Raw genomic sequence first — 18,187 nt, 5'->3', positions numbered from 1 at the left:
GTGTAAGTAGTCGACTGAGAAAGTTTCATAGTGATATCTATTATTTTAAAATTTTACCCTATTCAACAGTAGCCTAAACACTGAAATACTTTTTGCTGCTGAAATCCTCCCTAATGAGGACCAGGAAGTGGGCGGTGACTAACCATATTTGGAATATGTGTGTGTGAAGCAATGAGTGCGATACCACTCTCAACCTTCAGGCGTGCTGGTGAGCACACCGTTCACACACACACACTAACTGAAAAACATGTATTATGGGTCAATGCTAAAAATCACATAGGCACCTTTAGAATGACTTCAGCATTCATTTAAAAAGGTTTCCTTTATGGGGACCCGATTTTTCGTCCCCATACCGCAAGTGGTCCCCATGACGTGACTGTGTAAACAGATTCTTGTCCCCACAACGTGATGAATACCAGAACACACACACACACACACACACACACACACACACACACACACACACACACACACACACACACACTTTGGTGTGTCTGTTTATATCCAAACTGGGACGTTACCATTCCAAACAACTGTGTGTGTCTTTGCCACTCAAGGCTCACACCCTCATTCCTAACATACCTGTCATCTCCATCCACCTTCCTACTTTCCTATGATTCACTGTTGAGTTGCAGGTTGTAACATTATGGCACACTCAGTCAACACTCAGTCAGGACCCTCTACACGTCTCTTATGTGGCACAAGGTTTTTTAACATGTTTCCCTCATCGTGAGAAGACTAAATAGGGACCAATGACCATGTTGATAAGCCATTAGGTAGGATGCACTTTAGCACTTTAGTCTACTGTGATGAGTGAATGATATAAGTTTTCATGCAAACACCTTACCATTCAGGATGTGTTGTTGAGGGATACTTGACACAATGCTAATGCTCCTTGATCATGTTCACAAATTCAGTTTTGAAGTTTTAAGGGCCCCCTTTAAATTGCCATGTTAGACTTGCCCAGACCTCAGACATTCCACATTTATTAGTGACAGTGACATCCTTCACTGTACTGACATGCAGCCTTTTTTCAGATGAACAAAAAAAACAATAACCTCATCAGAGCCTACACTCCAGTGCTTTATGCTAACAATTTAGCACTCAACAGTATGTAAGGTGATAGCAAGTCTTTGGCATTAACTGTGCTGTTCATAGCAAGCTCCATGCTAACACTTTAGCATGCACTGTGATAGCAAGCTCCACATGCTAACTCTTTAGCATATACTCTGATAGCAAGCTCCCTGCTAACTCTTTAGCATTCCCTCTGATAGCAAGCTCCCTGCTAACTCTTTAGCATGCTCTCTGATAGCAAGCTCCCTGCTAACTCTTTAGCATGCTCTCTGATAGCAAGCTCCCTGCTAATTATTTAGCATACACTCTGTTAGCAAGCTCTCTGTCAACTCTTTAGCATTTGATAGCAAGCTCCTTGTTAACTATTTAGCATACACTCTGATAGCAACCACCACTGTTAACTCTTGAGCTTATGATAGCAAGCTCCCTGCTAACTTTTTAGCATTCACTTTTTCTTTTAGATTTATTACATATATACATCAAAGTGTCTTTGTAAAACTAAGGCTAGTCCTCACAGTGCACAATACGCTTGTTGCTTTAGTACCTTTGATTACATTTCTACACAGTATTGTTAGCAAAAGCAACATTTCATCACTGCTAGAAAGCTGATAATCAGAAAAAAGATTGGTCAAACAATGACAATGGTCAAACTGAATTTGACCATTGTCGCTGTACAGAAGAAAACAGTAGATTGATGTCAGAGTTGTATCTCAGAGCTCATTACTAATGAACCACAGAGACACGCCACTTAAGGGTATTATGGGAATTATTTTTCCTGCTCTAGATTCCATTGCGTTAATGATTGATGGGCACCAGATGCCACCTCGGGGTGTTCCTCATACCAGATAGCTTGACATTTTGTTTTATAATAGAAATGAATGCTGCACACAATAGAAGCTAAATACTCCTACTGCTTCACTGAGTCACAGTCTTGTCATTGCCTCGTGTCTTCAAACTGAGACAGAGACATATGGGCAGAGGAAGTGAACAAGATGTGCCACGCCCACAACAATTTGACAAATTTAAGACTTCAGTTTCTTTAAAATAACAAATGGATTGCCCATCGTTTTTCAGATAAAGGAATTTTAGAACATATAGCCTAACTATTAATTACACAAATGTATATTTTTTTTCTCAGGAAAGGTTTTACTACTGAGCTCCACAAACGTTTAATGGTTTTCAGGGTGCAGGTATCTGCTGTAGGCTACGTCTCGGTCGCGATGGCATGTGTGAGTACATTTGCAAACATGACAAGAAAAGAATGAAGAGTATGAAGGCCAACACAGATATATATTTTTCTTCTTTCTCCTGACATCTGTCAGACAGACAACACCCTTAACATGAAGTCATCACACAGCACCTCAACACCTCAAGTGTCACAGTGAGAAAGTTGAATTTTGAGCCCTCGAACCAACAACTGGATCATTCTTTATATCAACAGAAAAAGTAGGCCTATTCATATAGAAATATCTGAATGTTCACCGTCATTATTTGTTTTTGTCTCTATTCCTACAAACAAGGTAGGCTAGGCAATGCCACTGAACATACGAAACATTTATTGGGATTCAGATATTCAGTGTGCAGAGAAAAACCATAAAAAATATGTACAGCTTGAAATAACAAGCAGTGTCTTCTTGAAGTATCATAGTGTGTGTGTGTGTGTGTGTGTGTGTGTGTGTGTGTTGAAGCCAAGCCTGCGCTCATAAAAAATAACATATCTAAATGCTAAGGTAATGGAGGTTTCGTGTGCATGTGTGTGTGTGTGTGTGTATCTGGGTGTACACACACACATGCACCGAAACCTCCACAAACGTACGCAGGTAAGACAGGTATCTGCAGAACCAGAAGCATGTTTTCTAAAAAAAAAAGGACATAATCTCGGATCTCATTGCTTATTAAAGTCTCTTCTCCCTCTCTCACACACAGACACCCACACACGGACACACACATACTGTAGTTGACATTGTGTAATAAATTCCCTAACGCCTGACCCTCAACCCGGCCCATTTGGGACAGTCATCCATTGTGTTACAAAACAGTGCAGGATGCTTCCCATGGAAAGCTAAGGGAAGTTACTGTGTGCTGCACTTGATCCTAGGTCCAGAAATGAACCAGCCAGATTCTAAACCAACCAGTTGGTATTCACCCTTGAAGCCTCCTCGCTTATAAAATCAAACATATTTAAGAAAACATTTATGACAAAGCTACATCGTGGGGCGTCTTTTTGCCATAGCCATAATGGGCTCATTACTGCTCCCTTTGGCCGGAAAGCAGAAAAATCACTGCATCAAGGGGGTATGCGAGTCTCCACATTGCATACCTGCTATGGCGCCATTTTGATGCTTTAAGCCATCACCCGCCGTTAGCATTCCATTGACTGCCATTCATTTTGGCACCAATTTGATAGCGAATAACTTTGTATATCACGTTATGGCTCCGTGGCAAATGTTTTTGTAAAAATAGGCTAACAATTGTGTCATAACCACGCAACTTATTGTCGCATAATAGACAAATTACCGTACAGGCACAAAAAGTTTGCAGACAACTTGGACTTCCATTAGCTGTTTCGGTTTAATTACTAATGTTAACTAGCATTTCAGTTAGCAACAATTAGCCTGTGCCTATGTTAATTTAACTAGCATGTTAGTTAGCAATAATTAGCCTGGGCCTATGTTAATGTTAATTAGCATGTTAGCAGTAATTAGCCTGTGCCTATGTTAATGTTAACTGGCATATTAGTTAGCAGTAATTAGCCTGTGCCTATGTTATCTCTTAACATGTACCTACCTCTCCGTCTCTGCTGATTGGGAATAATTGAGATTTCTCTTGCACAGCTATCAGAAGACTTACAACTTTCAGACAGGTTGCCCACGTCACATCTACGTCTTCAAGCTCAGTTGGAGGCTGAGCAGTAACGCTCAGCCATCACTGGAAAAGAGCTTCTAATAGACTTCACTGGTCTCCGTTGGAAGTCTACGGCGTGGCTGTGTCCATTAATTTTACTGTTTATAAGAAACACCATGTTTTGGTCTTAGCCGCAGAAAAAGTGCAACCACAACAGCAGTGATGCTTAAAGGCCAGGAGCCAGATGTTCCTAAGTTGAGACTTAGCTTCGTTATAATGTATATGGTAAATGCATACATTACACAAAGTGGAGTTTTACATGCCACTAGAGATGTTTTGGTATCGCCTCCGATACTGTCTAAAACGCTGGTATTGTATTGGGAAGTACTGGAGTTTGTGCACCGATCCAATACCCCATAATAAAGTGCTAAAGAAAATCTATATTAAAGTTGTTTATTTATGTTCTCTTTACGTTATAACTGACTGTATAACTGGATAATAAAAGAAAGTTCTGTTGCGTTCATTGTTTGTGGTTGTTCATGTTTCACAAAGAGTTTAACCTGAGCCAGACCAACAACAAAGATACAAATCATATCACATCCATACAGGATAGTAGTATATAGCTGTTAAAACACAATAAAATTTGCAACACTGGTATTGGATCAGTACTTGGTATCGGCCGATACGCAAGTTCAGGTATCAGAATTGGTATGGGGAAGCAAAAAAATGGTATTGGACCATCTCTACATGCCACTATATTTAATTGAGTTGCACCACACAAACTAGTTCTTACATAGAGATTAGTGACTGAATATTTCTACACACTACTGGCCAGATGTAACTGAATTGGCTAACCAACAGAATTTCTGTCTAATAATGATATAACAAATACCACAATAAATTACCAATATATTTCCTCTGTAAATTCCAATGGCAGCATTTACATCAAGCTGATGAAAATTCCATTGCATACGAATCTCTCCTGAGCAACCAGCAGTGTTCCAATGTCCCCGTCTCTTTCTATAAGGGAGTTGGGTTGTTGGGTCTTTGTAAATTTTAGAGTGTGGTCTAGACCTAATCTGTAAAGTGTTGTGAGATAACTCTTGATGATTCGATAGACTTGTGATTTTTGTTGGTCTGGTTGGTAGGGGTGTGAAATTCTTCTTAGATGCATTGCGATTGTCTCTGGTACTATTCAGTGCTCAATTCTGATTAGTTAATAATCTATTTTTTAAATTTGCAAATCAGAAAACAGATTGACTGAAAGAGGATGGGATGACTGAGCCTCTGACATGGAAGATTACTTTAAGAGAAGGTGACTTGCACAAGCATGTTTAGGGCTTAAGCATGGAATGACTACACAATAATCCCCCTCCACCCCCCAGTAGATGCATGGAAATTTACATAAAAAAGATTGTTGCATCAAGATGCATCGGTAATCGGTTTAGAATCAAATTTTTGCCTCAGAATCGGAATTGAACCGTGCGGTGCCCAGAGATTCCCACCCCTGCTGGTTGGTTAACTGTCTGAATTGGAGTCAAGGGAAAGAATTCAGTCCCATTAAAACACATTATAGAGATGGAGAGAGAAAGCGAGCGTGAGGAATCTGACTCAAGATAAACAGATAAAAAAAAGCTTTTACATGATCCACTGTCATGTATGATGTTCTGATACTGTTCAGAAAGGCATCCCACTTAAATATGATAATAACGACTGACAGGAGGGACAATTGGAATCTCCAAAGTGATGTGAAGAAATCAACAGAAAGTAGGCGAGAGTGATTAGGGAGAAAGTGAAAGAGAGAAATGAGCAAATGCTGGAAAAAAAGAGAAAAAAGTGAGAAAAATACAACATAGTCTCTTGAACTTCACATTTACTGTGCAGTATATAATTACAAGAACAGATCTTTTGACTAATGCCTTCCACCATGTGTGTAGCAGTTTCAGGTGCATATTGTTTTGGTGAAACATGGAGGCTTCACACACATTTTCAACCCGGCAGCCCAGAAGATCTACACAATCCCCACAGTTTCAAGATGGGTACCCAAGATAAGTGTCACCAATTCAGGGTTTGACCAAATGTGAAATATGGTCAACATGTATCCTTCTTTTCATGAATTATGGCATTGAATAATGGACAAAAAGTAAAGTAAGTGAAGTAAAACAAAAAATAAATAAATGAAGCCCAGCAAAATAGAGAAGAGACATTGAAAGACATGAGAACACAAAGAGTAGGAGAAAGTGAGAGTGAAAGAGGGAGATAAATACAAGACTAGAGCAGAAGAAGATGGACGGAAAGATAAAGATGATGACTATACATAGAAAGAGACCGAAAAAAGCCATAGGCGGTGATTCAGAGATAGTAGCAGCTGATAATAAGTACGGGTTTCCGCATTCCCTAGCCTGGGAAAACACCTAAACATGCATGACTGACTCTTCTGTTTGCCTTGGAAGTCAGTGAGACATAAGCATCCCAACAATGTTTGAGGACCACAGCACAGGGACAGTCCACCAACTTATTCTCCCTGCTAACACAACACCAATCACTAAACAATTACCCAACTTGCTGTTTGTTGCAATGACATAATGGCTGTGATCCTGCCATGGTTAAAGGTCCAGTGCAGATATACTGTACGTGGTTGGGAAAGGCAGTGTTCTTGTTATTATTGTTGTCATAAATCATCTGATATCTGACACTGTGGCTCCATATGGAGCACTTTCAATGACATTACTGCCACCCGCCCAGCTTTTATCGGAGCACAGTGCAGAGTACTGTGAGACACGCCCTTTGACTGAGCACAGAGTGGCAATAACACAAAACAACACATATCTTCATTGAGACAAATGGGATTTTCATTGACAGTAGGTCTCCCCCCCTCTGTCGATTAGTCAACAAATCATTGTATTGGTCCTATCGAACTAGGATTTTCTTAATCTATTTTTTAAGTTTGTGTCTTGCACTTAGTTTTCTGTTGACGACTAAAACAACTTTTGGACTTACATGTTCCACCAAAGCAAGTTCCTTCCAGAGGCTATTTTGCAGCGGCTGCAGATGGGTTTAAAAAAAAAGCCAATTAACCAGAGCACGTTTTTCCCCCATCTCGGAATGCTGTGTGGACTAGCAAGACCTTCCTGCGCCGTGCTGTGGAGGAAGGTCTGGCAATGCAAGACTAGGAAAGCCCTAACAGTAATTACCTCAAATTTTGGTCAGTTAGATGGAGATTTAATATAAGTTACCATGCTATAAGTGGAAACAAAGGCTTCAACTGAGACTACATTGAAAAGATAATACACACATAATTTATATATGTGATTTATTATGGAAAGTTATTTCATTTTTGATGGTAATTCTTTGTCCTATAGGATGAGCATAACCTTCCTGTGATATTTATATAGTGGCTTAAACCAGATTTTTAAAGTATGCGGCCAACCTAACATTCCAGCCTTAACTGATAGCGTTCACATTAAAATGCTAATATGACTGCTTTTACACGGGGGTATTGGCCTGACCATACCATAATATCACGATACCTATGTCACAATACAATATCATTGCGATTTTCTATTTGCGATATTCTGCTATATGTTGCAAAGTATTACATTTTTTCCAACTTCAAATTGTTTAACAATGGAAAAGATGGTTTTATCTACAAAGATAAATCTATCTTTTTGTTCATCTCACTTCAATTTTAGCATTTCTATGATTATTCCAGTACCAAAAAGTTAAATTTGAGTGTGCAATTTATACAATAAGTTGGATATTTGGCGTCCGTGTACATGAATTGGCACAAATCTCTTGATTTGTTGCCTATTAAACAGGAAAGCTTTAACCACAAACTGTTGCCCCAAAGTTGGAAACACACTGTCATCTTATATATGATCGTATGTTGTAGCTTTAAGGTCCCCACACATTGGAAGTATGGACCAGGAACAGCCACCACTACACCCATAGGGACCGAGGGGAATCCACATTCCTTTGGCCCTATTAGACTTTCATGTCCTATGTATGGATACTATAACAATGTGGATTGGTAGCACTCAGTAGTAATGTGAATACTGACTTCACACAAGTCTTTTTTTTTGTATTCCCTTGAAGGAAATGCTTATTTTCTATCCAAATATCCATTTTAGTTATTACAGAGTTAGTCCATGACTATATCTGCAATACCCGCAATATCACTTTCTGTGATTGAACCGCCTACCTGTTGCTGTCCCACTAAAACACCAAAGTTAGTCTTCCACCACAACCAGTGAGACATGCAGTAAGTGAAAGCACAGCGGATTTCTAACAACAGCAGTGAGAACAAGCGTCCAGGTAAATCATCAGCCCCTTACCTGGCAATGCTCCCTCCGCGGTGCTCGGCTGCCGATTGACAGGCTGCACTTACAGAGCCTGACAGAGCTTTGCCTTGTGGGCGGGGCCAGGGCTACACCTGAGCTCGTGCACTTCACCTGGCCGCCTGTTAGGAGCTGATGTACTGGAGGGAAAAGAGGAGGGAAATGCTGTGGGAGGAAAAATACAATTCTCTGGCGGAAGTCCACAGAGAAAGTTTTAAGAAGCATGTCTCTCTCTCTTTCTCTCTCTCTCTCTCACACCATTTTTGGAGATGTAGTTCACCAGTGTCTCATATTGTAACTTTGTCAGGAATGTTTGCCTCCCTTGTCCCTTGTGGCCTTTTGATTTCCTGTTCTCATTGCTGATGTTTTTTATTTTTTTTATTTTCCTAAATCCTAAATCTCCTAAATATCCTAAATATATTTAAGGAACAAACATTACCATTACAAACAATACACTGAGATGTAACATTTCCCAGGAACAAAAAAAAAAAAAAAAAAAAACAAAGAGAAGGGAGGGAGACACACACACGCACACACACACACACACACACACACGCACACACACACATACAAGGGACCAAACCCCTGTGCAAGTTAGAGGTCTGTAGCCCACTTGCTGTCTTTGATGTTTTTTGTTAAACATTACTCTCAACATGAATGCAGCTGTTTTTTTTCACAAAAGTTTTGAAAACACATTCCTAGTGTCAAACTCTGTACATATGTCATTCAACACCGTGAAGCTCGGACGTCCAAGGGAACTAACGATACATTTTTGGAGTAGTAGGAAGTTTTGGAATAAGTATTCTGATCTTCTACTAAAAGTACTAATATCACACTGTAAAAAGACCAGTAACAAGTAAAAGTCCTGCTTTGAAAATGCTACTTAAAGTGACTCTATGTAACTTTTAAATGCTTCTGAAGCTGTGTAATGTTCCTTCTGATGATCATAAATGACCTGTAACAGCAAAAGAGACTTACAGTGAAAATAACTATTCTGTGTATATATGTGCCCTCTAGCCCAGGTAGACTGCGCTAGATGGCACTCATTCTGATGGGTCACCGATTTTGGTGTAACACCCATAGACTGTTAATATTATTTAATTTTAATAAAGTCTAAGGTAACACCGGAAAGGTCTGTGTTGTCATTTCATCCAGCCAGGTAAAGGGTAGGCATAACTGTAGTTTGCATTTTATTTTAGAAGTTATCTGCTGTAGTTATGGCTGATCCTGGGACAGGGCCATCACAGGAAAGAAGGAAGCTCAACGAAGAACAACTAAAGGGAAAGTAAAAGCCAACGGGCGAAACCAAGTTTTCTCGGGCTTTCAACAGATGAAGCCAGTTACAGGATTGTAAATAATTCAATACTGACCCAAAATTGGCCCTCAGGTGTATAATAGGTCTATTTCATTGTTAAAATAATGTTAGAATGTGGTTGTACGTCAGTAGCCGACGTTAAATTGAGCCCCCCCTTCCATATAGCGCGGGCGCTTTATTCACTTTAGTCCGTGTTTTCTTCTACCTTGTCAACTTGTACTAGTGTAAAGCATCCGTGGCTTTCATGAAAATACAAATCTGAGTTATTATTGCTGCTACAGCAAAATATGCTTTGGCTGTCACTGGCTTGTGACCCAGTGACAGTGTAACCCGGTTTAGCTCACGAGACATCCAAACAAGGCTAAGTTACCGTATCCAACACTTGAAATACAACGAAGCATCTGTAACGTATTTTCTTATTGTACATGAATGATTATCTGTCTCTATGCAAAACATTCATCGCAACTTTATGACCTCGTAATGCTAACTCCTAGACCTTTACGACAGCAGGTGTAGTAGAAACACTCCCGCTTTTGTCCAAATCAACACAAACTGAAAGTTACAAATAGGAAAGTGTAGGCCTAATTAAAGTATTAAAAGTAAAAAGTAAATTCACATTTTAGAAACTGTAAAACAACAAAAACAGTTCTGTCAATCAACTAAGCGCTAATCATTTCAGCCGGACTGGTACAACCTTGTATTGTTATTGTAGTTTCATTTATAATAGTCTCTCATTGATAGACCTTCCTACACAGCACTGCAGAGGAGGGTCTGGCTAGTCCACACAGCATTCTGGGATGGGATAAAAACCCACTCTGGTTTAACCAATCACATCGTCTTGGGCGGCGCACAGCTCCGTACGGAGCCACGGTCTGGATTTAACCTGCAGAGATCTGAAGAGCAGTTTACGTGGAAGGAAACCAATGCTGTCATTTTTTTGTTAAAGACCAACTGGATGTGATATCTGAACATGTAAACACATAAACTTTAATAACAGGGGGTGAAACCCTAACCTTAACCATTGCTTAATTCTACCAGCCTGGGGGCTTGAAACACCAAACACCCTGTGGTACACCCAGGGCTTTAAATTAACACCTGCCAACCCACCAAATGCGTGTAAAATTTTACTTTGGCGGGTGGCAGTAGCTCAGTCCGTAGGGAGTTGGGTTGGGAACCGGAGGGTCACTGGTACAAGTCCCCGTATGGACCGAAAAGAAGGGAGTGTGGATTGGTGGCTGGAGAGATGCCAGTTCACCTCCTGGGCACTGCCAGGTGCTGTTGAGCAAGGCACTGTACCCCCCCCCCCCCCACCCGCTCAGGGTGCTGGTTCGGCTGGCAGCCCACTCACTCTGACATCTCTCCATTAGTGCATGTATAGATCCTGAGCACGTCTGTGTAGTTCAGGACTGTGTGTGACTACTAACAAGTGTGGACACAGAGTGTAAATTGTAATTTTCCCATTGGGGATTAATAAACAGATTAAAATTAACATTGTAAAGTTACTTGCCAATTTGGCAGGTGATGACTGAATAAAATAACTGTGAGTCTGTTTGGGTCAGCAGGCTGCAGAAATGTTGCCAGATTGGTCCGCCAAGAAATTTGGGCAGCTTTGTGTGCGTTTGGCTTGGAAAACGTCATCTTTATCCGTCCTACATACAGTATAAATCCTACAGTTCCCATGAACACTTATATTGTGACGTGTTGTACAACCGTTGGCTGCAGATAGACTGACAGCTTCCATCTGATGTTTGGAGTGTCCTGTGGAGAGGACTGGCCGTCGGTTGCTATAGAAGTGTCAGTGTCTGCTTAGTGTTGAGCAACCCTGACAACTACGCCTCACATACCTCTGTGCTGGAGCCGGGAACACACCCGTTCAGCTGGTTACACTATGGACTTCATCATGTACAAACCAATGCACACGCCTTCTTGTGAGCTTTATAGCATGGATTGAGACATAAGGCATAACCATAATTCGGATAAACTGTGGGTGTTACTAAGACACAGTACTTTTTTTCCATTATTGACAACACATACTTGTATGTGTCCAAGACTGTGGAAAGAATTTCCTTCAGGACAATAAAATCAACCTTCTCTTATTTTGAAATCCAGTTTCACCCACATTAATCTGAACATATCTGTGAAACACACTAAATCACACACAAACACACTTGATCAATAGTCAAACTTAATGCTGATTCCTTTTTCTATCCATCTTTATGCAATGTAAATGATATTTAAAGATCCAATATAATACAACATTCCATGTGACTTTAACCCTTGTGTTGTCTTCCCGTCAATCTGTAACTTTTAGTTTTTCTGAGTCAAACTTTTTAATGAAAAATCTTTATTGTTTTGGTCGTCTTTTTAACCTTTTGTGGCTTTCCCTGATGTTTTTGTCACTTTTCAACAATTGTCATTTTTTTCAACATTGTCACTTTTTTTTTTTTTTTTCATTTTTGTCACTTTTCTGACGTTTGTCACTTTTTCTAAGTTCTTTTATCAACTGTTCAAACGCTATAAAAATGACTACAACACCCAAATTCAATACCAGCAGTGAACTGATAATTTATTTAGCTTGTTGTTAGGAACCATCCACGTTATTTTATTTGGACATTTTGCTTACAAGGAAACCCAAATTTCTGATATAGAAACTTTTTGAAAATGGTACAAATTTGACCCAAAGACAACTCAAGGGTTAATTTTTTTCTAAATCTTAAAATTCTTTTTGTTATGGTATTGTTTGCAACAAGAGCAGGGTTGGTAACTTTTTCTACACTTTTTTTGTGTTATTGTTCAAAATGGTCTTTACACCCCTGTATTTGTTTATTTTGCACAATACCATTAATACAACAGTAACACAATAAAATAAAATCATATAAAATAGAGACTGTGCAGGTGGGATTAGGCCACTAGGGGCTTATAGATAGATAGATAGATAGATAGATAGATAGATAGATAGATATTATTGATTCCAATAAAATGGGAAATTACAGTGTTACAGCAGCAAAACCAGTCACACAGCACATAATCTAAATATAAATGAAATGCTAGGATACAATATACATACATACGTATACATACAACAGAGAAACAATACATTATTCATTCACAAAGAAAAGGTTGGATTTTCCTATTTTTTGAACTAAGGCAATTTCCAAAAGATGTTATTTTCATTCCTCCTTTTTAATCAACTTTAGAATGAGTGAGTAAACTTATGCAAGCCACTGTAAGATTAAGGACTGTGTCAATATCTAATGCAATACTCTTGTGGGAATTGGAACAGTGGTTGAACTTGAAATAATCTAAGGTTAAAGTTTTCTAAATGAAACAGTAGACCACAGGTAGGGGCTGCACACGAAGAAAAATAATCCCTATAAGAGCCAAGTCTGAGTTGTATTCTTTGAAGTATTAAAACTCTTTAATGCAACTGAATTAAACTAAAGATCCTGTTTCACACAACCCTGATGGCACTATTTAGACAGTGTGTACAGTTCTCCATCCCTTCACCTGTAAATCAGACAGAAACTAAGATTGAAGAATGCTGCCAATCAGAGTCTTGTAGAGTGGAAAATAACTGGCCCGTCAACATGGCAGTTAAGGAATGAACACTTGGCCTCACGTGCACAACAACAGTGAGCGCTCCTTGCTGGAGCAGTTTTGTCTATAAGCTTTAGGCTTTCCTCGAAAGTTGAGTCACATCCAACTCCATTACCACCTTTTGAATCACTTCGAAAGCATAGCGGAGATGTGACGGATACCTCATGCACAAAGAGTAACAAAGTCCAAACAGCAAGGTTGTTGCAAGGGCCACATTATCCAGATCTTGAAGAACCACCACATCCTCGATGAGGATGCCAACAGCAGAAAAATCATTGCCTGGCGTCTCTCTGGTGACATAGATTCCCACTGTTGGGTTCTTGATGGCACTCAGTGCAGTGATTGCTTTAGAATGCAGCAATTGCTATAGTTTATTTAAACCCATGCAAGCAGCATAGCAGATTACTACAGCCAAACAATGCCCTGCCATGCTGCCATTGATGGTCAATTAATGGACAAAAAAAGGATTCCAGATTAAATGAAGAGGAGCCTTCAGTAGTTATACGTGTAGACCTTTAGGTGGGGGTCAAAATCCCCCCTAAACAGTGGACCTTTGCGCGTAACAGTTGCACACTTGTGCATGTGACATACTTGTAACCGTTGTGCACACCTTTTTAGGGTGGATTTTGACCCCCACCTAAAGGGTCACACATAGAACATAGGTCACACAGCTCTACCGGCTGTGGCTCAGTGGTTTAGCGGTTGCCTGCCAATCGGAAGGTTGGTGGTTCGATCCCTGGCCCTGCAGTCATTGTCGAAGTATCCTTGGGCAAGACACTGAACCCCGAGTTGCCCCCGGTGCTGCGCATCGGAGTGTGAATGTGTGTGAGTGTTTATCTGATGAGCAGGTGACACCTTGTACGGCAGCCCCGGCCACAGTGTATGAATGTGTGTGAATGGTGAATGTTTCCTGTAGATGTAAAAGCGCTTTGAGCAGTTGTTAAGACTGGAAAAGCGCTATATAAATACAGCACATTTACATTTACATAGCTACTGCCTTCAATCTTTACAAACTAATGTAAAGACTGAATTTTCATCTACATTTATTCTGGAAGTGGTTTTCATGTTCCTGGATGATTTTTATGATTAACCTGGATTTACTCCAGGGCTGTGTCCCAGTCCCAATTCTGCCCTTGTCAGATGAGGGTCAGTGTAGTGTAGGAAGATGGTGGAATTTCCCTTCTTTTAATAAATTTGAATTGCTTTTCACACGCTGTAATCCCTAATGTAAGAGACAATGTGTCAGAGGGGTCAAAATAGGTGATTTTTCACTTTCACAATGGGGGACTATGGAGAAAAAATGGACTGTTCCAATCATTTGTTTCAATCTCAGCACTGGAATCCCTTTGCCAAAGTGAAATGGACCTAAACAGTCTACGTATGATCACAAGGTTAACCAAATCCGTTTTGAAAGAGCAAAGCCAAAATCTACTCACAAAACACTCCCCGTGTAGTCCTGCACCAAGATGTCAGAATTCTAATTCAGATAGATGCAGTCCTTCAATGAGGGACTCCCTTCTGGCGTCAATGTCATCCTTAAGAAAAATAACAAAGAAAATTGAGATAATTGAACTCAAATTGTCAGTCAGCATGTGACACCAGTATCTACAAAACAACAGAACTACCTGTTTGGACATAACCTTTATGGACTTGACTTTATATCATCTCCAGGGATGGTATGTAAAAAAAACTAATTCTCACAGTGGGACAGTGAATGCATGATAAAAATGACTAGGTCTTTTCAGTTGAATCAGTATTCACAGGTAAAGGGAGTTGAGCTCTGCAATGGATGCATATACATCTTATACTGACCTTGTTTCCTTGGATCAGGGGGGCTCCAAAATCATGGTTGCAGCTGTCGCCATGGTCCCGCTACCCGTTCTGCGAGGCCATGTTACATCCTACCACGATCTGCAGTGCCCTGCCACGTCCTGCTGTGCCTTGTAATGCCGCACAGTGCCCTGCCATGCCATGAACTACTACAAAGAACTGCTACAAACTACTATTTTTTGGGACTGTTATTTCGAATCTTCATTCTAAACCCAACCGGCCGTCAGAAACCGCCTACCAAGAGCCTGGGTCTGTCCCAGGTTTCTGCCTAAAAGGAAGTTTTTCCTTGCCACTGTCGCACTGTTGCTTGCTCTGGAGGAAACTACTAGAACTGTTGGGTCCTTGTAAATCCGGGAGTGTGGTCTAGACCTACTCTGTCTGTAAAGTGTCTTGAGATAACTCTTGTTATGAATTGATACTGTAAATCAATTGAATTGAATTGAACCTTGTGCAATGCTTATCTACTTTACGGGTAAACAATTTAGAGTTGAAGGTTCTTACTGTCTTACTGACAGCTGTGTCTTCCAGCTTTTTCCCTGCTCCCCGGTCGCTTTGCAAACACTCTCAGCGGTCTTTCAGAGAGAAGGTCAAGCTGCGACAGAAACCTTGATTGTAGAGGCAGGGTTGTGATGCGCTTAAACTCTGCGTTTATCTGGAACATGAAAATCTTTTTCACTAACTGCACCTTCCATAGATATTAGAAGACACCCATTACTAACGTTACACTCACTTCACTAATGCTAATGGGACTCTTCTTCTGTGTAAATACTGTACGTTACTGCGAAGTAAGGTCAAAAGTTTAATGTGTGCTTCACCCATTGGCCGAATAGTGTTTTAGATAGTTTTAGTTAGTTAGTGTTATAGTTTGTTTTACAATCAGTCCGTCTATAGGTTATTATGTTAGTATGTAATAATCATAGTTAACATTTAATTATAATCTACTGCACTGTTCAGTCCCTGTACTGTTCACTTTAGGACTATCACCATTGCACACAGTCTACCATTGTAACTGACCTCATCATGGTCTTTGCATTTCTGTGAGGGATTTTTATTCTTATGTATGTGTGTTGTGTATGTATAGTGTTTGTGTGTTATGGTTGTCTTGCTACTGGATGCCTAAAATTTCCTTGGGATGAATAAATTATCCATCCATCCATCCATCCATCTGACCAGACTCCACTCTAATAAGGCTGAAGGCCCTGATGGTATCCATCCTGGGGTGGTCAAAGCCTATGAGCTATGTGGAGTCTTTCACCATGTCTTCCACCTGAGTCTTAGGCTCAATTTCATTTCTCTGTCTTACCCCTACCCCTTACCCCTTCCCCTCGTTTTTGCGCGTTCACGCGGGAACAAGTGGTGTCCCAATTGTTAGGGGTATGTTTTCACCCCTACCCCTTACCCCTTGGTTTCAAGGGCCAAGGGGTAGGGGTAAGGGATAGGGGTAAGACAGAGAAATGGGATTCAGCCTTAGTCTCCAAAGGGTGTATGGCCCTAGAAACCGAGTGTGGACGCGACCTCACTTGTAAACACACAGGCAACAATGGCTGCCGCATTGACCAGAGAAACACATAAATGTAAGTACTTTTGGCTTAATAATTGATTAAAAAGTTACGACAGTCTTGTTTGTGATCTATGCAGTCCTGTACATATATGCTTGCAACCATGTTCCTAACTGAAACTTTTTAAAAATCGCTAGCTTGCAATGCTAACGCTAATCGCTAACGGTAATGTTGATTTGCATAACAGTCCCGCATTTCTCTGCCTTGAATGGACTGTATACATTGCATAGACTATATATATATATATATATATATAGATAGATAGATTTTTGTTGACAAAATGTTTTTCTGAACATCAATGACATTCAAAACGGTGATAACTAAAACAGATATACAACCCACCATGTATACAGGGTGCATATGTATGTATACATGATACATGTTTACACATGTGTATTGCAAACAGACCTAAGTACTACGCAGATAAGAACATCTGCCTCTGCACCACCAAAGTGAACATAAAATAACTATTAAATATATAAATGCATATGACACTGTTGTCAAAACCCACACAATCAACAGACAGAGACGGAATCTTGGAAGTTTGTGATCAATTCTGTATGGTGATGTAACCAAGTGGTGTCCCATTTCATAGGGGTATGTTTTCACCCCTACCCCTTACCCCTTGGTTTCAAGGGCCAAGGGGTAGGGGTAAGGGATAGGGGTAAGACAGAGAAATGGGATTCAGCCTTAGTCTCCAAAGGGTCCCCGAATGTATGTATGTATGTATGTATGTATATACATACATACATACATACATACATACATACATACATACATACATACATACATACATACATGCATACATACATACATACATACACACACACATATATGTACATACACATATATATACAAATATTCATACTGCTTTAGTCAAAAAAAGTATTACCTGGCTGACAATGGGAGCAGCAGGATACATATAAATTTGCTGTCAGCTTACTAATGATTGTGCGTTTTGTGTAGATTTGGACATTATGTGTTTATTCCAATTTGTTTCAAGTGGAGAGGCCTCGTTCACCTGCCTGGAGCTGGCTGGTGAACGTGACGGCGCTGGATACACCGGGACCCTTTTTGTGGCTCTACTAATCGCTGTGATTGGCATTGAATTACGGCAAAATCCAGACCTTATGTCTTAACGTTGTATGGTGTCACAATGCTTTTTTCTGCGTTTGGAGAGGACTGCCGTGCCGCGATTGGATTTCCAAATGCAGAATTGTTAAATTGTGATTTAAAATCTGCTTTAATAATAAACATACATCTTTATTTAGCCTGTTTGTTTTGTCCATATGTGCTTGTGCTGTGTGGTAGGCCAGGTCTAAAGCTGCTACAATGAGTTTTATTTATTTATTTTTTGGATGAATGTCAAACTCCGCCTATGTCTCTAGAGGTCACTAGCAAAGATTCTAGAGCGAATGGGATTTCTGATGCCAATACATCCTTGTTTACCCAGCATACTAGTTCACCAGAAGAGTAACTTAGTATTTGAAGTAATGCAGGAAGTGTGTGTTTGGTTTCCATGCGAATTGTGTTTCCACAACAATGTTAGTGAGTAAATCTATTGAAATGTCCACCATAACAGTGGAGTGGAGTGGACTGTGATGTTTAAGATAAGAAGGCTTAGTTATGTA

At 40.1% G+C, this 18,187-nt stretch overlaps 1 long non-coding RNA gene across 1 annotated transcript; it reads left to right on the top strand.

Annotated features, from left to right (window-relative positions):
* Positions 1 to 886: 886 nt before the first annotated feature.
* Positions 887 to 17,569, top strand: LOC116683339 (uncharacterized). Its single transcript, XR_004330539.1, has 3 exons — positions 887 to 991; positions 14,274 to 14,279; positions 17,560 to 17,569. It is a non-coding gene; the product is annotated as an uncharacterized LOC116683339 (long non-coding RNA).
* The last annotated feature ends 618 nt before the right edge of the window (positions 17,570 to 18,187 follow it).

Source organism: Etheostoma spectabile, unplaced genomic scaffold (assembly GCF_008692095.1).
Source record: "Etheostoma spectabile isolate EspeVRDwgs_2016 unplaced genomic scaffold, UIUC_Espe_1.0 scaffold00018925, whole genome shotgun sequence".
NCBI classification, from domain to species: Eukaryota; Metazoa; Chordata; class Actinopteri; order Perciformes; family Percidae; genus Etheostoma; species Etheostoma spectabile.
Note: the sequence above shows the minus strand (reverse complement) of the source record. Positions and strands in the feature narration are given on the sequence as shown.